The sequence below is a fragment of the Phalacrocorax carbo genome, chromosome 14, assembly GCF_963921805.1.
Source record: "Phalacrocorax carbo chromosome 14, bPhaCar2.1, whole genome shotgun sequence".
Lineage (NCBI taxonomy): Eukaryota > Metazoa > Chordata > Aves > Suliformes > Phalacrocoracidae > Phalacrocorax > Phalacrocorax carbo.
Window position 1 is genome coordinate 6,406,406 of NC_087526.1, and position 25,224 is coordinate 6,431,629.

A 25,224-nucleotide genomic window follows, 5' to 3' on the forward strand; every position below is an offset into this window, starting at 1 on the left:
CCCACACACCTATTTACTTCAACCCTATAAAGTCTGTGTTGCCACAATAGAGCACAGATCCAGCTATGACAAAACCAGCAGCTCAATTTCTTCCCTACTACCCCAGCCCTATGGAGGCAGCTTCTGCTTCTCCAACTGCTGTGGCAATTACCAAAGCAATGGGGTTTTATTTCTATTACATTATTTCTGCTTGACAGCCCCTAGCTGTGGGGTGTCCCTGTTCCCCCTGGCATAGAGTCTTTGCTGCCCTGGGTTTGCAGGATCACTAAGGCAAGAGAAGTCACAATACCTGAATATACCCAGGAACCGGACTTTGGCTTTTATATAGCAGGCTGAGCAGTTAAGGGGTCTCTTCTTGCACTGTCCCCAGCTGCGAGGGAGGCTTTGTCCTCTGGCTCTCCAGCTACCTGCTGCTTTGCTGAGGTTTAGCAGTAAATAGTTGTCCTGCTCCTCACTCGAGCACAAATGGCATTTGGACCTGCCAGCCATGCCATGATGCTCCCCAGACCGCGGTGGGCTTTGGCCAGATCTGCGGGCATGTCTGTGTGCCAGCACGAGGATTCAGAAGATGATTAAAAGTAGCCGCTTATCTGCCTGTGCATCTTGGGTAACCACAGCTTCTATAAACATTACTTAATTAACACCTCAAATGCTCTGGGAAGTGGATAATGAAGCATTATCGCATTTTTCAGGTGTTTTAATTGAGAAGCGGTGAGGCTCAGGGAATAGCTCAAAGCCCCATTGGGAGTGGAGGCACACAGCGGCTGATGCCTCCTCCCAACCCAACCGACGCGCTTCCGCTGCCTCCCCCATCCCCAGAGCCCTTGGCTGGGGAAAGTGGGTGGTAAATACCCTGGGAAGCTCTGATAGATGGTGGTATCACCCCACACTCTGCTTGTGATCCCGTTACGCCGTGCACAGTGCCTAGAGAGCATCTCAGCCTCATTTTCTCCTCCTCCATGGCAGAAGGCCTTGACAGCAGCATGCGTTGGAGCCCATCCTGCTCCTGATAGATGGACAATCCATTATTCATAGTCCTGCATGGGCAAGCAGGTCTTGTGTGGGGTAGGGGGCTTGAAGATCCATCGTAACCATGCTCACATAAACTGGCACCTCTGCTCCTGCTGTGTTAGGGCGTGCGTGGGCATCCTGAGTCGAGCTAAGAGGCATGCAAATGAAAAGAATAAATCTCTCTCCCCTGGATATAGTGCAGGTAATGAAGTCTTTCACTGAATCAGCTTTTTTCTTCAGCACTATTTAAAAAAGGGGTTGTGTGCTAGGAAGGTTCCGTCCTGCAAAACAATCCCGAGTACTTTGGCCCCACTGGTTGAACCGGTGGCATGGGGGTGGGACAGCCTGCAGCACTTCACCTCCAAGGGAGCTCCAAGGGCCTCAGGGTGCTGGATCTGGCCCTATCGCCATGGCCAGGGCAGTTTAAAGCCACTGGTGGTGTAGGTCCAAAAGCTGAACCAGATGGCTGAGACCCCCTGCCAATGGGGATGCCCCAGCTTTCAGGGTGCTGGGAGTCCACATGGAGGTTTTATCCACTGATACAAGGCTGAAGTCTCAGTGGTTAGCAAATATTTCTCTTTTATAATAGCAGGAGCTGCAGGAAAGACTCCCCTTGCTTTGAAGACCCAGAGCAACATTGCTGTGTTTGCTGTTATTCTGCCAAAGGAGCTCCCACCCACAGGACACTTGCATGGGACACAGTCCCCTTGGCCATTTGTTGCTGCGAGCTGCCAGGACCATGGTGGTGCCTGGTTTGGGGCGAGGGGAGGTTGGGGGTCTGTGAGGGGACCTTTCATTCACATGCTCACTGCTCCAGGCTTGGGCAAGACCTCGTGCCTTGGGTTTTCCTGCACATCCCACGTGGCTCTTCTAAGGCAGTGACAGCAAATCTCCGGATGCTGCTTCTCTGCTTTCAAGGCTCCTTTTGGGCAATTTGAGCCATGACAGGGTTTCAGGCGTCATTCAGCTGGGGCATCCCCAGGTTGAGCACAAGCAGGGTGGGAAGGGTGGGCGCTTTCTCTTCCCAGCCTTGGCACCTGCTCCTGGTGAGGTTTGGGAGCCAGTTCCCACCGCCAAGGTGGTATGGGAACGCACTCATGGTGTTGGGCAGCTGGAACAAATGAGCTGCCTCCGAAAGCTATGGAGAAACTTTGATGAAAGAAGCCAAGGGCTAGTTCCACCAAATCTCCATCCTTTGGGAATTCCTGAAGCTCATGTTGAAACAGGTGGGAGGTCCTGCTTACCTCCCTGCTTTGGGGGAAGGAAAGTGCCCAGCGCCTCTAATTTGGAAGAAAAACCCATCTAGCATGGCTTTGCCTTCCTTGCAGCCATATGTCAGTCCACCCAGCTGCAGGCGTGTTTGCCAAGCAGAGCACAGTCCCTAACACACCGCATATTTGCAGCCTAGCCGGGATATGTGCACCGCTCATAGCTCTCACCGCTACTGAGCCAATCGAGGGCAAAGTCCAGTGGGAGATGCTGTATGTGGGAAATGTCTGCTTCTTTGAATGACTTGCATGGCTCCATGCTTCCGCACCTTGCTCAGCAGATCTACAAGCTTCATCCTGTATCTGATCCAGATCAAGTGGTGATCTGATCCTGTCCAGGGCAGCCCTACTCCACCTGGGTTTAGCCCCACTGTGGCATCATGGACAGGTCCTCTCTTACCAGCTCAGCACCACGCTGCCGTAAAACAGGTGGGACGGCCACAGCCAGGCATTTTTATGGGCTGAGGCATCTCTGCTTGTCCCAAATGCTTGGTGACACACTGGTGTTGGGAACAGTTTGCTGCCCAGGTTGGGTTTTGAATCAATACCACGCATCAGTGTCCTGTGCCCACCACTGAAGCTATGGAAGGATCCATGGTCATCTGCCCTGTCAGTGCTTTCAGGGCATTCCCCATCATGGGACCATCCCAGCAATGGGGACAGTCCAACCCACAGCACCAAATTCCCTGTGCAGGGAGGCAGCGTGTGTGGACACAGCCTTTTCCCTGCAGCAATCACGCCATTGCTTCCTTTGACCTGGATTTAAGGTAGGGGAGAGCAGGGAGGGGGATGACAGACCCCATCAACCTCATGCCTCATGCCTAGGGCTGCCCCTGGAGCTCTGGCAAGCTCCAGCATTGCTGAACATTTGCACTGCCTGCCGGAGTGTATCCACCTGCCGTGGGAAGGCACTGGCAGGATGTCCCATGGGGAATGCGATGGGGACAGAGGGTCTGAAGGTGGTGGGGACAGAGGGCCACCTTGCCCAGCTAGTGGGAGTCACTGCAACCTGGCTTCCAGCTGCCACTGAGGAAAAAGGGTTGTTCTTAGTGCTGGCAATAGAGTTGTGGTTGATTTAGGCTGGGAAAACAGGGATGGAAAAGGAGCCCCACGACCCCATTGTAAGCCATTTACTGCCCAGCGTGCGTGTGGTTTGGCGCAGGCCAGCACTGCACGAGATGCTGCATAGGAGGTGGATCAGGCGTGGAAGGAGGCGATGCCCCCCGGTGCCGGGCAGTAACGCCCTGGTGATGGTGCTGCCTGCCTGGGACGGGCACCGCAGCCAGCCCACACGCTCCCCCGATGCATCCCGACGCGGCTGCGAGCCCGGCTCTCCTCACACCACGGCTGTTGTGCACCCTGGGTGTTTGCTCAGGGAAAGCTTTGAGGTTTGCTGCTTTTGGTCCCTGCTCTCTAGATGCAAACGTGACCAGACTCCCTGTACTCACGTAGACCCTGACACCCACAAACCGCTCTGACCCTCGCACAACTATTTTACTTTGCCTGAGCTAGAGCTGGATGCCATTCCTTTGCATTTCAAATTCCAGTGATATCTCATTACCTTTCATGCTCAAGTGGAAAACGCCAGAGGAGAAATTTTTGTTAGAGGAAGGGAGAGCCCCGGGGTCCCGGCTGGGCAGCTGCCGTGCAGCCCAGGCTGGCTCAGCTCCTCTCCCTGCCGACCCCGCATGCCCGCAGAGGCAGAGCCGCCGCTTTGCAACAAACGATTAACAACCCTGCTGCTAGAAAACCCCAGATTTCCTCCATGAACTCTGAGAGGGGACAGAAAAGCAAGCAAACCCATGACACGACAGCCTCTGCCCATCAGATGGGAGCTGGAGCAGCCTCCAACTGCCAGCACCAAGTGACAGCTCTCCCCAGCACACTGTTGTATGGTTTTTGGGCAATTCTCCACGCGCAGCTCAAGCCAGCTCCCTTCCCAGCCAAGGATGCCAGGGACAGATAAAAAAAAAAAAAAAATCAGTTCAGGTACAATACTCACATTGGGGGGCTGTCTGCGTATCTCTCCCTCAACTCCTCTGGCTCAGTTAAGTTGTGATCAAGAGACGGTCATCTGGGACACGAGAGACAGGACTGAGCAGTGTGGGTGAACTTGCACAGACAATAAGCCATAATTTTTCTTTGCAGTCTGACTGGCTCTACTGGTTTGCGTTTCTTTGCCCCAGCAGCAGAAAGGAGGCTCAGCTTAACTAAAGCCACCCAACAGGTTCTGCTATAATACAAAAAAGTGGCAAGACCAGTATGGTTTGAACCCAGATAGAGATTTGATTGTTTTCCCATAATTACAGTTCAACCTGTGCTGTTGGTTGAAGTCAATCACATTAGCAAACAGGCCTATTTAAATAATTCATCCACCATTAATATGGGAAATTTTTGTTTTACATAACTTTCAGAGAGGAAAGACAAAAAAAAAGAAATATCAAATGTGACAGCAGCATCCTCCTACTAAACCCTTGTGCACTCGTTTGCCTCGCTTGGAGGGATGTTGCCTCCATGGAGTGCTCTGCCGTGGCCTTCCTAGGAAGGTCATTTCCCAGCGGTGCAGCTTGGGCAAGAGGCTGCATTTGGGCTTGGGATGCTGCTGTAGAGTGGCACAGCCCAGGGCATGTACTAGGGCTGTGCAGCAAACAGCCCCCAGCCCAAACAGGTCACGAAAGGGGAAGGAATATGCCCAAATTGACATAAATGGCTACTTGCAAGCGCAGGGTGAAAGCCCATGGTCCTGGACTGTCTCTTGGGGGCACTTTGCAGTGGCCAGGGATGCTTTGGGGACCAGCAGGAAAAGGCTGGATGACTTGGGTACTGATCCTGGCCAGCAGCCCCGGCTCAGCCCAAGTCGCCTTCCGGCTCCAGCTGCTGACACAAGCAGCTTTCACCCCGAACCGTGGGCCGTCACAGCCGAAGGCTCTGAGTCTTTGAAGTGCAGCTATTTCAGCATCCTGGGGGAAAAAGCTGGCACAGGCTCCCCTGCCTGACTCTGCCAAAGCTGGGCAGGGAGAGCCTTCCCCCGCATCACTGCGGACAGCAGCAGCACACAGGGACTGCGAAAGCAAGAGATGCATTTGCTCATCATTGGCATGGCACAAATAAAAAGCAATAAGTTGTTGCCTACATATCTGAGAACAGGCAGCATGTCCTGCTTGGCCGAGAGCTGCCTGGTGAGCGCAGGGACCTGCTGTGCTGGCACAGCCACCTGTGAGCATGGCTTCGCGCTCGGGAGGGACGCGTCTGTGTTGCTTAACAGGACACGTAAGCTGGGGAGGGTGATTTCCCTGTGATATTTTCAGGGCTGGTGGATGGGGAGAGCTCCTGTGGAAGGGGATTTGGAGCACTGAGGCTGAGCTCCTCCTTCGAGTCATCCTGTGCGAGGAAGGCAGCTCTGCCATGCTGTGCATCGTGGGGCTTGGTCCCCAGAAAACAGCTGAGACCCCCAGCTGGTGTAAAGTCACAACCATCCACCAGGACCTGATATCACCATACCGATTTACACCCCAGCTGCTGAGCTGGCTCCTTAAGCCTAGCACAGCGCTGAGCATCCTTGGCAATGTTTCCCTGCAGCAATCACATTGCCCATCTGCAGCTTTGCTGCCAAACGGTGGCTTTGAGCTTTGTTACCTGCGGACGGACAAGTCGGGCAGGCAGGGAGCAGCTGGGGCTCTCAGGAATGCAGCTGCACGCCCACGCTATGGAAATGGGCGGCAGGTAAACAAGCAGCCACTTGGTGAGCAGTGGTCCTCGGCAGACCTGTAGGGACTGTTTGGTGGTTGCTCTACATGCATGAAATTCCTGGCTGCTTCCTCTGCAAGAGGGACACAGCATGGGGCTAAGGGGGTTATTTTCCATTTGAGGCTTCTTATGAGCTATCTGCAATGGGCAGAGAGAAGTTTTGGCCTCTTTATTCCCTTTCTCTTTCCTTTTATGCTTTTTGTTTTAGTGAGGGAAATGTCAATTAGAGATTGATTGCTTGATATGGTCTGGTACCTCAGGCTGATGTTTGCGGTGGTGGAATTAATGGCAACCACATGGAAGAGATCCTTGCTTGGACCAGCCCAGTGATATCATGGGAGAAGCAGTGGGGTAACAGGGAGGCATGGAGCTTGGGGAGATAACCTGCAGCAGCCAGACCTCCAAGCAGCACTGGTGGGACATGTGGGACGAGCCATGGGGGCACCACCACCGTCTCATGCCTGCCTCCAATGGTTCAGCAACTGCTCTATCTGCAGCATCTTCCGCAGGGGCATTGGGAAGGGAAACACTAAAAGGAGGGCTTAATCACAGTGACTGCTTGTGGGGAGTGAGGAGACTCAAGGCAGGAGTAGCTGCCTGGAAGGGTTGTGCTGGTACACAAGAAGGCATAATGACATTTCTGGGAGTTAGAAAGTGATACACTTTGAAATAATCTCCACCTTGTCTTGCAGGTGTCTATTGGAGATGACACAGACTGCTCACAGAAACCATGATTACACCAAAGATTGCTCTGCTTCCAGGCTGAGGAGCCAGAAGATCTGGACAGGATATCAGTTTCTTTACAACTGGGAACTTAAATAAAAAACATACACCTTAAGCCCTTTTTCTAGAAGAAAAAAAAATCTTCTAAGCAAAGAAGCATGAAACCACTAATGCAACCTGGAGGCATTTGATCAAGACAGACAGATGACTGCAACTGGAAAATCGGTGAGACAGGAAAGCATCCCTGCACAGGCAGGCACGGAGGCTCTGCAGCACTGGGGCTGCTATGGGCAGTGTGGAAGAAAGGGTCATCGGATAATTGCATCTGGGAAAAAGCCATCCAGATCAGAGCCAGAGCTGTCAGAGGTAGCTGCCAAAATGTATCAGCTGTTGAAGAGGATGATCACTAGCTGGGCTCAGGGCAGAAATCCTTCCATAGTCACCATGGGCATGTGCTGCCGGGAAAGTGCCGTGAATCTCTGCTAAACCTGGAGGAGGCTATTTGCCAGGGTGGATGTCCAGAGCAGACTCCAGACATTAGACTGAAAGCATATTTTAAAAAATAATATAGGCCCTCCCCTGAATTGGTTCCTTCCATAAGTTCAGGCATGTTTTTCCCTTTGTAAGCACACTTCTCATCCTGCCAAATTCCAGCTGTTACCTTTACTATGCAAGACAAGAAGGACTTTCAATAGATTTCAACCTATTTGCTGGATGGAAAGGATGAGGCTGAAATCACAGATGGAGCCCTGTCCTAAGACAGGCAGCCTGGCTGCAGGTCTGGGAGGTCTGAGTCCCATGCTGTGGGAGCCATTCCCATCGTCTCCCACCCAAGCCAGGGCCCAAACAGCCCCTGTTCCCAAAGCTGGTTGTTCTTTTCCCATAGCTTTGAAGACTATCTAAATAGGAGCTGAAGGAATAGGGGGGACCTCCTCTCCTGCTATCAAAGAAAGCAACCCTCATAGTTTTCCCACCACCTTTTTGTACCAGAGTGCTTGATAACACATTAAAGAAGAGCAAAGTAATTGGCCTGAGAGCATCAGCTCGATATATGTAACAGAAAAACTGTTTTAATGGTGAGAAAACCCATTCCCTGAGTTGATTCCTACTGACTCCCACCCAAAATCAGAGGAGAAATGTGAGTTAGGTTTTCAGGGAAAAATGGGTGCCACAAATAACATTTATTATGACTGTAGGTTATCCTTCAACCCACAGATTTCAAAAGAACTGGAAAAGTTCCTATTTAATGGAAAAACTCCATGAAAGCACATACTTTCACACACCCATAGTCCCCATGGGCTGGGCTACAGTACCTGAGCAAGGAACAGGGCGGAGCTGGAGATCACAAGCAGGTTCACCCAAAAGCTCAGGTAACCAGGTGAATTCATGGTGACATGGCCAGAGCTGTAGACCAGCATCCTGCAGCATCACTGGAACAGTGACTAACAGCCCCATGCTGGGCTAATATGGACTCCTGGGCCAGGGCTGTGGGTGGAGGCCCCAGGTGAGGCTTCTCAGGGCTGTTAAAGCCTGTTAGTGCCCTCAGGGACCTGACAAAAGTATCCCCATGTCATTAGCAATCACTTATGGACGTGAGGAATCAGGCAATTCAGGAGCAGACCCCAATGCCTAATTTTAGGGGCCATCCATAAGTGCCAACTGCAGCATGTGTCAGTGATACTGGAGCCAACTTCATCTGTATCAGTTTGGGAGCTGGTGGTATACAGCTCCCCACCTGCTAATGTAACTTCAAGGGACCCCATTGCCATGCTGATGAGTATTTCAAGGCCAAATAAAATGAAATAGAAACCCAGGCTGAGGAGCCAGAAGTGTCTGCCAGCTCCAGGGCAGGGTGAGCAGCAGGAGCACCCGCTCCATTCCTTGCTTGCATTGCCCTGACCTTCCCACTTGATGGTAAGGCCATGCAGCACAAAGCCTTCCTGCCACCCATCCTTACTTCTATTCAGATACTAGGCGAGGTTATAGACTCTATCCTCTACCTGCCTTGGGCTGCCTTTTTGCAACCATGGTCCTTATCTCTGTTACAGTGTAAGCAAATAATAAAGTGGGATTAGGCTGAAATCAGGACCTACCAGTGCAGCTTCAGCAGGGCAGGCAGAGAGCTCCAGATGTCTTTGGAGATCTCAGGTTGGAGATCGAGCATAAAAAAGTCTGTGTAGGGTTTCCTGCCGCCTCCTCTGTTTCATTCTTGTTAACAGTCATCTCAGTGCAGATTTAAGAAACATTTTTTCCAGGCTTGCAATCCTCATTGCCTTGTCAGCAGGGCTTTGGCATTTTTGCAGCCACTCTGAGCACAGTTTCTCTGAAGAAACATTGGCACGTGTCATGTGAACAGGAAATTTTTGGAAATACATCCTCTCCCTCATTTGAAGGCAAGTGACGTAGGCTCTGCATGCAGAAACCTTGCTGGGAAGTGACTGCTCCATCGGGACAGGTTTCCTGGGAAGCAAAGTGAGTTGAATGTAGTTGTCTGTGCCACGTACAAGTCCATACTAACAAGGCAATAAAATCTTCCCAGGAACTATGCAGGACTTTTCAACTTGGTCCAACAGCAGACCCCCACCCGTGGGTCCCTGCTGATAAGCCAGGTGTGCAGTTGAGGCATGAAACATCCCCCTTGCTCAGGGCTTCAGCAGGGATTGTGGTGACGAGTACGAGCCTGACCCACTACGACTGAGGTTAATGCCTCCCCATTTCTGGCCCTGACTGACTGGTGTTGCTACCGGACATTCGATGTAAGCCTGAAGACACTTCAGGGTCTGACCCTCCTGGGCTTTTCATAAAGCCCCATAAGAGCAAACCCACCTGCTGATGCCCAGAGCTCTTCCTGGCAGGAATAAGCAGACGGGAGCAGCATCACTAGGCTTATTTCAGGAGGGCACAGCTCTGCAGCAGACATGCAGAAACGAAGGCAAAAAATATAAAGTGGAGCTATATAAATCCAACCAGGCAGATGTTGCGATGAGATGACGAAATTTCCCCTGGTTAAAGCCACTCCATCGTGACTTCCCTGCCGCCCCGCCAGCCGGCAGCCTGCAGGCGGTGGCCGAGCAGCGCGCAGAGCAGGCAGCATCCACCAGAGGCTGCTCGCCGGCTTCGGAAGCGCCGCCGCTGCCTGCCGCTGCCTGCCGCTGCCTGCCGCTGCCTGCCGCTGCCTGCCGCTGCCTGCGGCTGCCTGCCGCTGCCTGCCGCTGCCTGCCGCTGCCTGCCGCTGCCTGCGGCTGCCTGCCGCTGCTGCCGCTGCTGCCGCTGCCTGCCGCTGCCTGCCGCTGCCTGCCGCTGCCTGCCGCTGCCTGCCGCTGCCTGCGGCTGCCTGCCGGTGCCTGCCGCTGCTGCCGCTGCCTGCCGCTGCCTGCCGCTGCCTGCCGCTGCCTGCGGCTGCCTGCCGCTGCTGCCGCTGCTGCCGCTGCCTGCCGCTGCCTGCCGCTGCCTGCCGCTGCCTGCGGCTGCCTGCCGCTGCCTGCCGCTGCCTGCCGCTGCTGCCGCTGCCTGCCGCTGCCTGCCGCTGCCTGCCGCTGCCTGCGGCTGCCTGCCGCTGCCTGCCGCTGCTGCCGCTGCCTGCCGCTGCCTGCCGCTGCCTGCCGCTGCCTGCCGCTGCCTGCCGCTGCTGCCGCTGCCTGCCGCTGCCTGCCGCTGCTGCCGCTGCCTGCCGCTGCCTGCCGCTGCTGCCGCTGCCTGCCGCTGCCTGCCGCTGCCTGCCGCTGCCTGCCGCTGCCTGCCGCTGCTGCCGCTGCCTGCCGCTGCCTGCCGCTGCCTGCCGCTGCCTGCCGCTGCCTGCCGCTGCTGCCGCTGCCTGCCGCTGCCTGCCGCTGCCGCCGCTGCCTGCCGCTGCCTGCCGCTGCCTGCCGCTGCCTGCCGCTGCCTGCGGCTGCCTGCCGCTGCCTGCACAGGACCCGGCTCCGGGCCGCGCCTGGGGCAGGATCCGTGTGCCCGCAGGCCTGGAGGGCGTCCCAGAACACCAAGCAGCGCTGGATGCTGGACCTGAGGGATGGATGTATCATCCCCTGGAAAACCGGGGCGAAGAGCTTGCCGGTTGCTTTTCTTGCCTTGCAAAGGCAGAAAGACCCTGCAAAAGTGGGATAAGGAGACATCAAGCTAAATCAGTTGTATGCAGGTGCTATAAGCATTTAAGTAGCACTAAATAACAAAGGCATCTCGCTTTTGTGTACTGTGGTCACACCCTTTCACCCTGGGTTTGCATGGGGTGGCATTGGGCGACACAGTGCAGGAGAGAGGGAGCTGCTTTAACCCTGGGGGACACCCACAGATCTCCTCAGAAATCTGCTTGAAAAAAACTTGTTTTAAGGTGTTACCTACCTTAAATTTCCATTACTAAAAGATATTAAAATCAGATTAGCTGAGAGAAGGGTGGACACTGCAAATGTACTGATGGCACGGACAGAACAAATACAATTTTTACGTGGGTTTTCCTCCTGCCATCTGCTTCTGGAGAGTGTAACTCAGCTTCTCTGAGTCATCTCACTGATTACAAAGCCAGGAGCTACCTGCTTGCAAGCCTCCTGTCATAATTAGCAAACTGGAGCAAAATGCATATCAAAGCAGAGGATGAACTTTGGGAAACCTCTAAACATTTAGACCCACAGCAAAGGGTATCACTTGCCAGACCTAAGAGCTTCACGCTGACGTGGCAGCACTGCGGGCAGGGAAAGGCTATTTCTCGAAGGGATGTTTGGTGTAAGAGTATCAGTGCTTTTGGGGCAGGTCTTTCCTGAATCAAAGGACCTGCCTGCATGAGATGTGGCCATGGAGACTCCAACTACACAGCCTCGCTCACTGGCAGATCACCTGCCTCTTTGCTCTGGGGTGGGTTAATATCATTATTCCCCCTTGCAGATGCAGAAGCTGCCAGTTTGAGATATCAGAGCAATTTGTCCAAAGGAACGGAGCTCGCTCATGGCCCTAGAAACCATACCTGATGCCCCACGGGAGGGCAGCTGTTGTGCTGCAGGGTCCTCTGTGCAGCAGGGACAGATTCAACCCGTGGCTGGTGTTGCCTCAGTGATGCCAGCACTGGCAAGCATGCTATACAAAACCAGCAGAACAACTTTGAGTCACTGAGAAATCAAGCAGCTGGCCAGCTTTTATCCTTTGCCTCTCAAAATGGCAATATATTTTCCAGACTCCTATATGAAGCATGGAAATTTCCTGCATAACCCCCTCTTTCCTTTCTCTTTGCACCAGTGCTGCCAGCTCCAGCCCTGGGACAGACACCAGCGAGCTGTGCCCATGCCCCAGACCTCCTCCCACTGGTGCTGCTTTGCCCTTTAGCTGTAATTTTCCTCTTGATTTGAAGGAGAAGCAGATGAGACCTTTTCACTCTGGCTCAGTTTTCCTTCACCTTCTTGAACTTGCACCATCTGGGCTGCAAACACCCTAGGTGAGCAGCTCTTGCCTTTCAAGGTGCTGCAAACGTGCAGGAGAGTACAAAGACATCAGCAAACTGGTTGGCAGCTGTTCTCAATGAAGCGCAAAAGGATGATAGAAACGTAGCTGTCGATGTCAGGCTTTGGCACAACTTGTCTAGTCAGGAAACACGTTGTAAGTTTTCATGATCCCACCTAAATTCACCTGTTCCTATCACTGTTACTCAGATTTTCCTAATAGCTCAATATATGGATATTTAATACCCTAAAAAATATAGTCTGGCCTTGTGGATGGGTGGTTTGCAGGGTGCACTGGTGCCTGATGCCAAGGACTGGGCTGTGCTAGAAGTTATCCTCCTCTTTCCCAGCAAACCAGCCTCTTGAAATGAGCATTTCTTAAACTTTACAAAAATGCCCTCTTTTTGGCTCATCCATCTTTATGGGACCCCCTTGGCTGGCAGCGGCTTGGTCGCTTGGTCGCTTGGAAAGGAGAATGGGCTGCACGTGCTGGGCTTCACCTCCCCTCCACCTTTGCCTTTCCCTCCTTCTGCATGGAGGAGAGTAAAGCAATTAGTTTTTTTTAACCATTTCCTCACTAATACGAAAGCGTGTAAGCAGTGATCGCAGCTGGCTCCCACCTCCCAGGGATGGAGGATGGCTGGGCAGCCCCTCTTCCAGCCTGCGCTCCCATCCGAGCTGGACCAGGATGCTGGTTCTGCCCAAAAATCGTCTTTTCTTCCATGGGGAGAGAGCAGCCAGGTCCGTTTTCAGCTGGCTCCCGCTCAGCTGAACTGGGGAGGACCCCGCTGTCCTCTGACACGTCTTGGCTGTCTTTTAAGCGGTCATGACCCACAGTTTGAGAAACTCTGCACTTAGCAGTCCTTGCTATCTCTTACTCCTCCATCTCAGCTCTGTCTCCTACAATATCCATTTTCCCTTGCTCCTCCCTCCTCCTCTGGCCAAAAAGAAATAAAAAATTAAGTGTGAATTTCAGAGCCAAAGATGCTTTTGGGTTTTTTTTAAGCAGACACCGAGAAGTGAAGGAAAAACCCTTCCCGTAAATTATAGTCCCATGAAAATGGCTCCAATAGCACAGAGAGTTTGGCAAATTACAGAAGATGCAAATGTCAATCGAAGAAACTCTGGCAGTAAATATTTTTCACAACTGCTTCATTAGCAGATCTTTTCATTGGAAAGGCTCCTGCCCTGGAGAGCTGGGAAAGGATGACAGCTCTTTATTTTGGTAGGCTTTAAATGGCTTACCCATAACACACAACTGTGTCATTTATCCCTCTGTAATTAATTAATCAATAATATCTCAGTCTTAAAGACAAGAAAACTTATTTTGAACTTTATTTCTGGCACAGATCCTTGGAAAGAAAGATGCTTCATTGTTCCTTGGCTCTCCTTGATGTGTTATCTCCAGCGGGACAGCACCTGAATACTCAGCATAGGAACCCTAAAAATGCCAAAGTTGTGGATTTTTTTTCTCATTCTGTTTCCATCTGCTCTTCCCTATAATGGAGAACCAGCAACAAAGTGATCACACCACAACAGAAGGCAGGAAGATATTATTTGCCTCAGTCCTGTTTGAGTAGAAAGAGTGAATGTCAAGCCAGCTGTGGAGCATCCAGTGCCACTAACCCACCGCTGGTTTCTCACCAATCTCCTGGAATCTAATGATTTGCTTTAGGAAAATCAGAGAAAACCCAATTCTTTGGTTTGCATTGGTCGCTGATCAGCTCTTAGACAACAAAAAATAGATCACCAAGTTAGGCTGCAAAAACCCCTGCAAGATGTTTCCCATAACCGCCAAACCCAGAAGGTGAATAAAAGGACAGAAAGAGCACTGCAGCTGCATGGACAAATTGCTAAGCTGGTGCTACTGATGTTATGTTCTCCTTCTGGGGCCAAAACCTTTGGAAAGTAAGACTTGCCCTAGGGCCTCATTGCTGATCAGCCTTTTGTGTGGTGTAACACTCGCAGAGTGGCGTAGGCCGTTGTGCAATGCCACAGCCTGAGCTGTGTGAGCCCATGATTTATGTCCCTTCCTCATGAGCACAAATAAAAGACAACCTTGCCTGATGAATTTGCAGGGATCACTGCAAAATTTCCTTCTCCAAGTGTGAAAGCTCCTTTGGGGAACATGGTTTATTTGGGCCAACTTCTCCCTGACGCACGCCAAGGGCTGTATCCAAATCACAACTTTCCAGCTGTGGTCTTTGCAGGGTCCCCTCTCCTGGCTTGCTCCCTTGCCTTGGTGCAGGAAGATGTTGAGCAAGTGCGCTTGGCACACCAGGGTGGCCGGGGGGACAGCTCCTGCAAACCCTCCCTCTCCCCTACATCTGCCTGCCCTGCCTGGGGGGGTCCAAGCACACTCACCCCAGCAAAACCACTGTGGGGTGCCCCACGGGGGTCCAGTCCTCATGCAACTCCTTTTAGGAGGCATTTTAGCAAGTTCCTCTCCATTGCCTGGTAAAAGCAACACCCGCGCTGTGCTCTTTGCAGAAACGATCATGCAAATAAAACCCAAAGGTGAAGGGCTTCACCGCCTGCCTCCACGCCTGGCCCGGCTGCTCCCAGCCCCATGATTTATGCTTTGATTTGCAAATGCCTCTTCCTGCCAGGTGATCACATGGGTCCTCGCCTGCACATTATTTTCACATTTGCTTTTGCTTCCCTTCCCTCCCCACCCCCCCACCCCCCCCCCCGAAATGGTTTTCATTTTTATTAAAGCAATTTATTCTTGTGGTTGCCAAAGGCTTATCAGATTCGGCATACGTTCAGACAAGTTGTGCCTGGTGATTTTGGGGGGTGGGGGGGAGGGGGTATGTTTGAGGGGAAGAAAATGAATGAAAGCAACTCCACAAGGGCAGCTGAGCGGGGCTGGAGTGAGCATGGCCAGTGTCCAGCACCGAGATTTCGGCTCCAGGGAAGGGTGGAGGTCAGGAGCGAGACAGCCTGTGCGGAGCTGGGGAGGACCAGAAAAGGGGCAAAGGGGGTGGGGAGAGATATTTACACCCCCTCAAGCTCTTTGCAATACCAATGCTGCCAATCTGGAGCTGTTGGTATTTAAAATGGCACGTAGAGAGGCATCTCTCCTCCCTTGAAGGTATGTTGATGAGTACCCCGTTAAGAAACTCTTTGGAAACTTCAAGGGAAGACAAATCCTCTTGGTTGATGAATTAATTTTCTCCCTTTGCTTGACCCATCAGCCTGCACTGCCAGCAACGTTCCCATTAGCTTCGGCAGAGTTTGCCAACATTTGCTGAGATCCAAGACCTATAGAAACCCACTGGAGCCTTTCCATGGATCTCGGGGAGCTTTGGGTCAAGTCTTCTGCCTGCGGGATGAGGCTTGGGGTATGCACGTTGGCTGCCTGCTCAGAGCCTGCTGGTGAGTGATGAGCTGTTGAACAATGTCTTCATCTCTGGGCAGGGCTGGGAGGAGGGACGGGGGTGCTAACTGGAACCAGCCTGGAGTGAAGTCATTTGTTTCGCCGCACTGTTTCCCTTCTCCTGAAGGCTCTCAGGGAAGGAAGCAAAGCTCGCAGGCAGTGATGTCTGCAAAAACCCAGGGATCTTGTTTCATTGTGTTAAAGCTCCACAGTCATCCTCAGCCCTAGAAGAGCTGCTCAGTCCCCACGGCTGTTACCCACCTCCAAAGATCAACCCGCCACATCAGTCCCACCATGGCAGACCTCCTACAGCTGCTTTCCTGCAAACGCCACAGCTCTGCTGGGACAGGGTCATGGCAAGCGCCGGCGGCATGAGGTGAAGCGCGGCCCCCGCGGAGGCTGCCCCGTCCCTGGCCAAAGAGAATGAAATATCGCCGAACCAACAGTTTTCAAGCACTACTTGCGAGGCAGCTAAACACGGGTTTTATCAGTGTATGAGAGCTTGCAAAGATAACACTTCAAAGAAAACATGTTCTAAATACACCTTTAAAAGCCTTAAAATGTAATTCCATAAATGTTTGTGTTACTCGGGCAAGAGATAAAGCCAAGTGGTATTACTGAATTGTAGTGGGGCCGAATACCTGCAAACTTCCCTCGTGTCCCTATCAGATGAATGGTTCACTTATTAATCTATATCTGGATACAGTGGAGCCCTTTCCTTTCTCAATAATCTTTTTTTCCCCCATCTCTGTGTGCTGGCTGCTTTGCCATCCTGGCAGGACCCGGGTGCGGGTGCAAACCCCAGCAGGAGCGTGGTGGCTGCATGGGCTCCGGTTTGATGCAGGGACCCTGTCCCTGCAGCTTCGTCCTGCTCCTGAAGATTAACTGAAAAGCAAGGTTGCAGAGGAATAATTAAAGCCAATTCTTACTTAATTGGTGATGCTGGTCCAATTGGTTTGGAAGTGGTTGATCCCTTTTTCCTCTGCCATTAGTGGATCAGGACCGTGATGTCTCTCTGTCCCAAAGGGTGGACTGCAGTGGCCATATTTCAGCATTATAAAAATGCTAGGAGATATTTGTGGCATCTGAGATTTGCAGAGCTCTGGAGTACAAATACCCCATTTCAGTTTTGTCTTTTGTGGGTATTAAAGAAATAGAGAAAACCAAAAAAAGGCAGGACTGAAGCAGTCTGTGCAAATTCTTGAATTTGAATGCTTCACAGCACTCCGTTCAAATGAAAATGACTCACACTAACACAAGTCCAGAGAGACTTTCCCCTGCCTGGAGCAGGAGTGAAGGAAATCCCTGAAATCTCTGCTTTTCTGCAGGAGAGCTCTGCTCTGCTGTCACTCCGGGCAGGTGGTGTCCTTATGGCGGGTATGTGCTTACACAGGGTTGTGAGTTTGGGGGGAGGCCGATGCAGCTTTCCAATTAATTTCCCTGCAGCTTGTTTAATCCCTCTGATGCTTATCAGGGAAGATGGCACGCTGTTTAACAGGCCGATGTGGCAGATCGTAACAAAGCATCATGCCAACACCTTTGGAAATGTTAAACCTTGTGAGCACCAACCCCAAAAATCTATTTTAGGAAGCAAATCTGCCCACTCTGGTGTAAGTGCAGCCCTCCAACAGCCTGGGATGGGAGCAGGATTTGGCCGTTAGTGGAAGATTTTGTGCCTACTCCCCAAATCCATCCTTGACTTACACTCAGCAGCTTTCCCAAGGTTCAGTATGGGGAGTCTGGCCGGGGGTCCCAAGGTCCACCACCAGTGAGAGATGACACATATAAGCCAGGCAAAGGGACTGGTCTCTGAGGGGCTGCATAGCCTCTGAGTTTTTCCCTACATGAAGAGCAGAGTGCAGAGATGAGGACAGAAATTTTCCGGCAGAGCTTGCAGCCCCCACCCACAGGCAGGTCCCCCTGGCAGCACTAATGGTCCAGGAGTGGAAATCGATGGTGGTGCAAAGGCAGCACAAATTGATCCAAACTCTTGTCTGATGAACAATAAAATCCTGGCATATTGTTCAGTGCACTCAGTTTTAAATAATTAACATTATTCTTAAGGTCCTTTCTTCTTTAAACCCCCACATGCACCTTTCTCTGCATTTAACCTGTGCAGACCACTTTTCAATCTCTAGCTCTTTCTTTCTCCCAAAACAAAACCCTCTGGGTTTCTTTGGATGCCAGAAAGCAAGAGTTTGAATATTTGGTTTAGGTCCAGAAACGTTTCCCTCTCTATAAACAAAAGAAAAGGCATTTTCAATTTTTTGGTACCACACAGTGCAGAAAGATGTTTAGAGAAAGAGGTGCAAGGGGTGGTGCAGGGAGTGCCATGTTGTCAGGACCTTTTCTTATTGGAGCCACCGCCAGCACGCAACAACCCCAGCAAAGACCACAGGGAATCAGTTTTCCTTCATAAAACCTACAGAGTCTATAGGGAACATCGATGATGATTCAGTTTGCAGGGAAGGCAACACTAGCCTGCAGAAAGCGGCTTTGCAAGCCCTGTGGCTGGGGAAGGCAGCTGGGAGCCGCCTGCATGGTGGGCTGGGAGATTGAAATCAAGAGTCAACAAAGATGAAGAATGGCAGAGGGAGAAATCCTGTGTTTTCTCTCAAGGAGATGTTTTCTCTCCTTTATCTAGCACGCAAGCTATCTAGGCTGTGTGTATGTTTAGCTGTCAGTGCTTGGGACACTTAACATATTCCCTCCTGCTCAGTATCCGAAGGCAAGCCAAGCAAAGGCAATGGCTGCAGCAGCACCATGAGCAGCTCGAGACCTTTAGAGAGCCAAGGTAGTAAGCCCCCATCCTTCTCCAAAAGACCCTTTTGAAGCCAAATTCTGCACTTGCCCAAGGGCTCCTCTGGCTCCTGATGCTCAGGATGTGTTCCCAGCATGTGGGGATGGCAGATCAGCACTGCAGCTTGGTTAACCCAAGTCACTAATGGTAAATAAAGTCTTAATCATTTGTGTAATCTTTCCTAATTACCAAAGAAAAGCAACTAGTTTGAGCCCACCCAGAGGCTCCGGTGTCAAACACTTCTCCCCATCGTGATTGATGCTGGTTCCCCAAAATTCAAACTGATAGGAGCATGTTGAGTGAATGCTGATAGGCAGGAGAAGGCACCCTGGAGGTACACCCCAACCCAGGGCTTTATCTTCAGCCCAGAGCTCCTTGACCCATGGCTGTGAGTGGTTTCTACTAGGGCAGTCAATCACACTTGCTGGGACTCTCCACTCACAAGAAGAAAATACGTTAAAATACCACCCCTAACATTTTTGCACAAAAAACCAAGACCGTCTGTGGCTGTGGGTGGACTGCTTTTGGGTACAGCTTTGGGGGAAGGGGCTAGGGGCATCCCTAAGGCATGCTGGCCTTTTCCCCAAGTCCAGCAGCACCCACAGGATGCTCTGCCTGGCTGGACATCCCGCTACAGCAAAGGCACAGGTTATGTGACCACATCAACAGCTGCTCTTACAATGCAGTATAAAGAATGCAAAGGACCACCACAAAGAGTTAACTAATTAGGAATTAATGATCCCTTTTGGCTGGGTTATGGGGCAGAGAGATGCCTAAGATGCACTCAAGGTATCTGGAAGGGCTGGATGTGGCTCCGCTTCTGCAAAACTCCTCCTAACACCACCCCAGCCCTGCTGCGGAACAGCCAAACCACCAGCAAACATCCCCTTCCTGCACCAACCAGCAGAGCGTTGCTCCTCTTGCGGTGCCGGCAGCTCTTCTGGCAGAGCTCAGGCAAAGGTCCCCACAAGTTTTGGCATTCAGGGCTCCTACCTCTTCTCTTACCGCTGCGTTTGACTCAGACCATTGAACCGAGGTGTCTGTGGTAGGATGGATGGAAACCATTGGACCAGAGCGTAAAAGAACATGGCTTTCCTGAAACCCACGCCGATGAGGAAAACCTGATACCTGCTGTCTGCATGGGCAAACAGGCTGTTCTCAGAGGCAGACCTTAAGGGGCAAGCCAGCAGGGCTGGTCACAGACTGTCTGGAGCCATATTTACACTTTTCATGCTTCAAATGTAACACGGCTTGTACAGGACTTGCTGCACCTCATCCCAAATGCAACGAGAAGAAAACATCCTCCAGAATGCCAGTCCCAGGAGGTGACGCTCCTTTTCTTCTGGCCAGGATACCCAGTTTTATTGCAAAGAAGCTACTTTTTCTTTCATTTTACCTGGCTTTTATATGCTTTTCTTCCTACAATAGTAAAGTGCTATTCACTGGTGCTGCCCAGCTTTTCATGTCTCTATGTCCATTCAGTCCTCAGTGGAAATGAGGGACATATTTCTTTAGCTGTGTGACATCTTTGCAGCATGAATTGCCTCATGTTTTACAACACTCACTCGCAGTCTGCTGTGCGTGCATGCTAGCACCGATAATTTTTTGCCTAACAGTGGTTTTAAATCATCAAATAAAAACTAATGAAGGAGAGAGCCAGAAGATGTGATGATGATGAGAGGGAGGAATTCATAGCATCAGAGGGGGCCAGCCATCATCCAGGAAGGGCTGCTGAATTTGTGTGTTAATTAACATTTTGATTCATTAAGCATGGCTCATTTTATGGCTTAATTGATGAGAAGGCAATTTTGGAGCTGGTGCCAAGCAGAAGGAAGTTTTTCCAGGTCCCATCCTGCCCTTTTTTTGCTGGTGTAGGACAGAAGTGGCTCCTAATCTTAAATGCAAATAAAAAGAGAGCCCAAATGGAGCATACCTGAGGGCCCAGACGGCCCATCGACTGGCTGGAGCAAATGCACAAACAAGGCTCCCTATCCACATCAAATTTTCTGGGACACTGCAATGGTTAAGAGAGCTTGCTGAAATCCAGCATCTGGATCCCCCAGCCTTCATGTATATATACATAAAATGCTGTACGTTTTCTCCTGGATGGCATTACACGGCATAAAGAGGTTACTTCGACAGAGATAGGGAAGACCATATTACTCATGTGCAGCCAAGTGCTGAATCATCTGGGTCACGTTATGAGATGCCATCTATACTTGTCATATATATTTTACAGAAGGAATATTTCTAGGATGTTTTAGAGAGCATTAACATCATTTATATGTATTGCTTCTTTTATCCCTTTGCATAAAAAGCCAGGTGTATATATTTTGAATCTGGCCACCCGGGACTTGTAAGGAGAGAAGAATTATAGCTCAAACATTTCAGAAATCTCTAAAATGCACCTGCAATACTTTCTTCGTCCATCACCATGCTGTTGTTTTAAGCTTCAAGATCTTGGGACTTCCCAAGCTTTCAAGAGATCGTTGTACGTCCTCTCCCCACACCTTCCTAGAAGTCAATAACTACAATTAAGAAGGTGGACTGGCTTCTCCATGGGTGGAAATCAGCCCAGCACCAGTCCAAGCCACCAAGCCTTGCCATTGTACACCAGCAGAGGACCTTGCCCTATGCAGCTTTAGGCTAGAAAATGCTGATCCAAGACCAGAGGGACATGAATGAGCCTTCTTGAGGCACTTCAGTATCGTCTCCTCTGGCTCTTAGAGGAGGAATTACAGGGACTCATAAACACAGAAAATATCCTGATTAATTCTATCTAAGCATCAAGAACTGAAGGGGTCAAGATCAGAGATTGGTACTTATTGTGTGCAGTCTGTTTTGCCCAGTGCCTGGTGCCCAGCTTTTTTATGGATATTGCTTTTTCTTCAGAAAAAAAACTAGGCAAGTTGCTCTGCTGGCTCACTGTACTTTTAAGAAGTGCATTTGGCCTCATGAGAATGCATCAAAATTTTGATGTTTAGAGGAAAATGAAAATATTTGCACTCAGTTCATTTCTAGAGCTGCACATAAAATGCTCCCCCTCAGGGCATATCCAAGGAAAAGACTAGAAATAAAATATAAATTCTAAACAGCAGTAAAATGTTTATCGCTTTGGGGGTTATGAGTGTTCAGCTTTTATTACTATGAAAATCAATTTACTGAACTTGGGTTTACTGCAAAATCACAAAAGTGAAAACCTGAATTCATTCGGCATCTGAGGCTTTGCTGCTTCTCCCTTCCCATGCCCAGGAGAACTGTCCCCCGCACGGCCCTGCTCTCTGCCTCGTCCCCACCACAGCTCCCTCCTGGTGACAGCAAAGCCACCCTCTGTGGCTGACAGCCTCCCTGGGCTCCCTCCTGCTGGACCTCTCCAAGAAGGAGCCCAAGAGTCCAACCTGAAAAAACAAACCCTGTAAAAAAGAGGAAATGGCCCATTTTTTTCCGCCAGGATTTTCAGCTGTGGTTTGGGATGGGGATGCAGGATGTGGCCAAAAAAAGGCAGTGCTAAAAGCGGCCTGAGTGTGAAAACCCTCACGTGACCGTCATCGTAGTGGAACTGGATTATTTGCTGGAAAGTGCAAATCTGCACATTCAAAATAATATTAGGATATTGTACTAATGATTCAAATGGTCAAAATAAAAAAATGGGAAAGCAGTGCATAGAAGCCACTTTACTACTGTGGCTGGGTATCGGTCAGTGCAACCCAGCCCACCAATGAATCCCATGTAGCCACTCCTCTACTTTCATTTTTGGAGTTTATAAGGCTAAAAATCAATGTATGTTTTAACAGAGCTAGTGGAAAGCAGTGCAAAATGTTTGGCCAAAGAGCTTCAGGCTTGCTGTCCGCTAGCAGTGGCTCAGAAAAAACCCATGGCCAGGCCGCCACGATGGTAACATTTTGCAAATCCTTCACAGTCTGACACATTCCCCCACATGGATGCCCATTTCTCCATAATTGCCAATATTTCACATAAAAAGATTTTCAGCCACGCTGAAAATTTCTGGAAAAAATGTAGCAGAAAAAACATTTTTTTTCCAAATTAAAAAAATAAGAAAATATTGAAAGAGCATTAGGTCAGCTCTACAAATAGTCAAAGCAAACGCGTCAGGAGTGATGAGGAGGATGAAAGCCGCTGGACCAAGCAAGTCAGCAAATAGCTGGGGATAACAGCAAATTCCAGGAAGGAGAGGCACGGCCCGGGAGGGTGCCTTTGGGATGGGAGGGTGAAACTCCTACCCAATATTAATAGGTTTGGCCCACTTTCTGTGCTGAAAAGCGGTCAGAAATACATGAAAACATGGTGCATAGGAAGGAGGGGATGTGAAGCCCACGTGCCAGCCAGGCTGAGTGTTGGGGTGCCATGTTGGCTGGGTACTGGGGTGCCAGCCCAGCTGGGGATTGGGGTATCACACCAGCTGGGTACTGGGGTGCCACACTAGCTGAGTCCCTGCACCCCATGATAATGGGTTTTGGAGCTGGCACTGCCAACCACCACAGGTTTTGCACAGGGGAGCCTCTCTTTGGGTACAGGAGACCTGGGAGTCAGTGCACACACATTTCCACTTTTGCCACCCAAAAGAGAGAGAGGTTCCCTGATTTGAGTTGGGGGAGCATGACCGTCCAAGGCAGCTGGTTGGCAGCCCTGAGCGTGGTCCTTGGCTCCATCTTTGGGGGCTTTGTATAAATGAGGTGCTTCTGGAGTGAGCCTCGGCATCTCCCCGCAGAGAGCCAGCGGCGCTAGCCAGGACTGCAGATTGATGGGAGAGCTGAGGATAGGGCAATGTAAACAGCCTTGGCTCCATGTGCAGCGTCCGGCCCTGCCGTCTCACTGCCAGCTGGCCAGAGGGCTGACAGGCACCCCCAAAATAACAGCAAGAACCAGGGACCAGCGGCTCCATCCCCTTCTTGGGAGTACATGGGCTGGAAGACACATGGGGAGGTTTGGACACACAGTGCTGGAGCAGCACTATGAAACCATTGCTGATGATAGGCTAATTTTTTTACCCCCATTTTACCCCCAAAGTGACACTGCCATCCTGTGACAAGCTGCATCCCTCAGCCCTTTAGGGCTACGCAGCGTGAACAGCCTTTGTATTGCACTTTTTAAAAGCTTAACACAGTTTGCTTCCATCTTTGCTAAGGGTATGGTACCCAAGAGATGTACTGAATGACTCTGAAGGGGATGCCATCCCCTGGCACGCTCTGGCAGCAGGAACATGACCCACTCCAGATGCAGATGGCACTTCTGCCCTTTCCCTTACACCTTGACACCCCTCCAGCTGTCCCACCCCAACTGAATTTTTCAGCTGCTGCACCAAAGCAGCCCCTCAAGCTTTATCTATCTATCTTGCAAACGATGGAAAGTGCTTTACAATTTTTCCAGAGGTCATCTGATAACCCTGTCAGACTTAATTGTGCCATAATCAAATCCTGCCCTAGCACGGGGCGGGATGAATCAATCGCAGGCAAACACCGCTGACAGACCCCACCGACATGAAAGGCGTGAGCTCACAAATAATTTATTAAAAATATGTGTCATGGAGAGGATTCATTTTCATTTCCTAAAAAAAAAAAAAGGTTTTCTTGGCTTGCACGGGAGCAAACAAGAGATGTGGGGAGAGGCATTAAACTGCAATGAATCATGGAGGAAAGGCGGGTGGGGATGCAGGAGGACAGGCTGCGCTGTCTCCACTGCAGGCGCTTAGCCCTGAGCATCGTGTTGTGCTCAGGACCCTGGGGCCCCTTCACCCCTTGTGGGGTGGCTGGGAGGGGGGACCTGCTGGGGGCCGGGGCAATGCCTCCTCTCTGAGGACAGTTATGGGGACACTGGCTTTTTCAGGCCCCCCCACCCCTGCTAATAGCTCCTGATTTTGGGCCACGGTGTCCTGCCCGCTCTGCCCAGAGCTCTACCTGTACTTTTTGGGACAGTTAGTTCCCTGTCTTTAGTACACAAAGTAATTGCTTCTTGGCATGGAGTACATGACAAAGCTGCTCAGCTGATTCCTTTTTTGCCAAGAAGAGGAGCTGTCCTCATCACCTCCAGCATGCCAGATGCCAAATCGGTCTAACTACAGCCTATAATAGGTCTTAACTACAGCCTATGCTCTTCCCTTGGATGTCCAGAACCATGTATCCCAATGCAGAGGCACAACCACCCATAAAGCCATTGCAAACCCTCACCAAGGGGCAATTCCCTCTGGGGATTCACTGCCGGGCTGTGTGTGGGGTGGCATGGGCAGACACAAGGGCTGGGGGAACCGTGGGGTGGCTCCTTTCCCGGGATTGCATCCTGCTCCGAAGACTTTGCAGTGGTGCTGTCTGTGTGAGCAGGATCAAAAAGATTTGCTTGGAAGTTAGCTGTTAGAGCAGTATTTGTCTTGCCTAGGAAAATCCAGAGCCCCTTGAAGTTTCCTCTGCAAATTTTCCAGCAAAGCAGGTTCCTCCATCAGAAAAAAAATCCTGGTGAAATGACAAACATGAGCAGGATTTAAGCCATAAAGGTGCCGAGTTTTGCATCCCTTGAGTAAGCTTTGGTTGGCATCACTGGGAAAAGAAAAAGCACCCATGAAAAATAACATTAATTTTCCCCCAAACTGAGGCCATTTTCCCTGGAGCGGTGCAGGATCCTCCCAATGAACATTTCCCTCTACACAAAACCGAGCCCTGATACGCTTGTGTCGCACTCTCTACCTCTGCAAATTGCTGACACAGTCTGAGAGGCGGTGCTGATCCTGATCCAGCATCACTTGGACAATTCTCCTGGGGATGCTGATGCAGGTTCACTAGGTAGGACCTGCCGCTCCCGCACCAGCGCTGCCGCGGTGATGAGATGCACGTAGACGTGCTCCTTTTCTCTCTGCAGTGAAGG

At 50.9% G+C, this 25,224-nt stretch overlaps 1 protein-coding gene and 1 long non-coding RNA gene across 11 annotated transcripts in view; both read right to left on the bottom strand.

Annotated features, from left to right (window-relative positions):
* RBBP8NL (RBBP8 N-terminal like) overlaps positions 1 to 9,780 on the bottom strand; it is a 29,712-nt gene extending 19,932 nt beyond the window's left edge. Inside the window, exons 1-3 of the mRNA XM_064465375.1 lie at positions 9,576 to 9,780; positions 8,843 to 9,209; positions 4,282 to 4,353 (exon numbers count right to left, since the gene is read on the bottom strand). The gene's annotated coding sequence lies outside the window, so the exon portion shown is untranslated. The remainder of the gene's footprint in view (positions 1 to 4,281; positions 4,354 to 8,842; positions 9,210 to 9,575) is intronic.
* A 2,722-nt stretch (positions 9,781 to 12,502) lies between these two features.
* LOC135315708 (uncharacterized) overlaps positions 12,503 to 25,224 on the bottom strand; it is a 43,165-nt gene continuing 30,443 nt past the window's right edge. For 4 of the 10 annotated variants that reach the window (XR_010375200.1, XR_010375205.1, XR_010375204.1 and 1 more), the window contains one exon: positions 12,504 to 17,391. This is a non-coding gene — a long non-coding RNA (uncharacterized LOC135315708). Of the gene's footprint in view, positions 17,392 to 25,224 lie in introns of all 10 variants that reach the window. The other 6 variants (XR_010375208.1, XR_010375209.1, XR_010375207.1 and 3 more) reach the window with 6 other exon arrangements.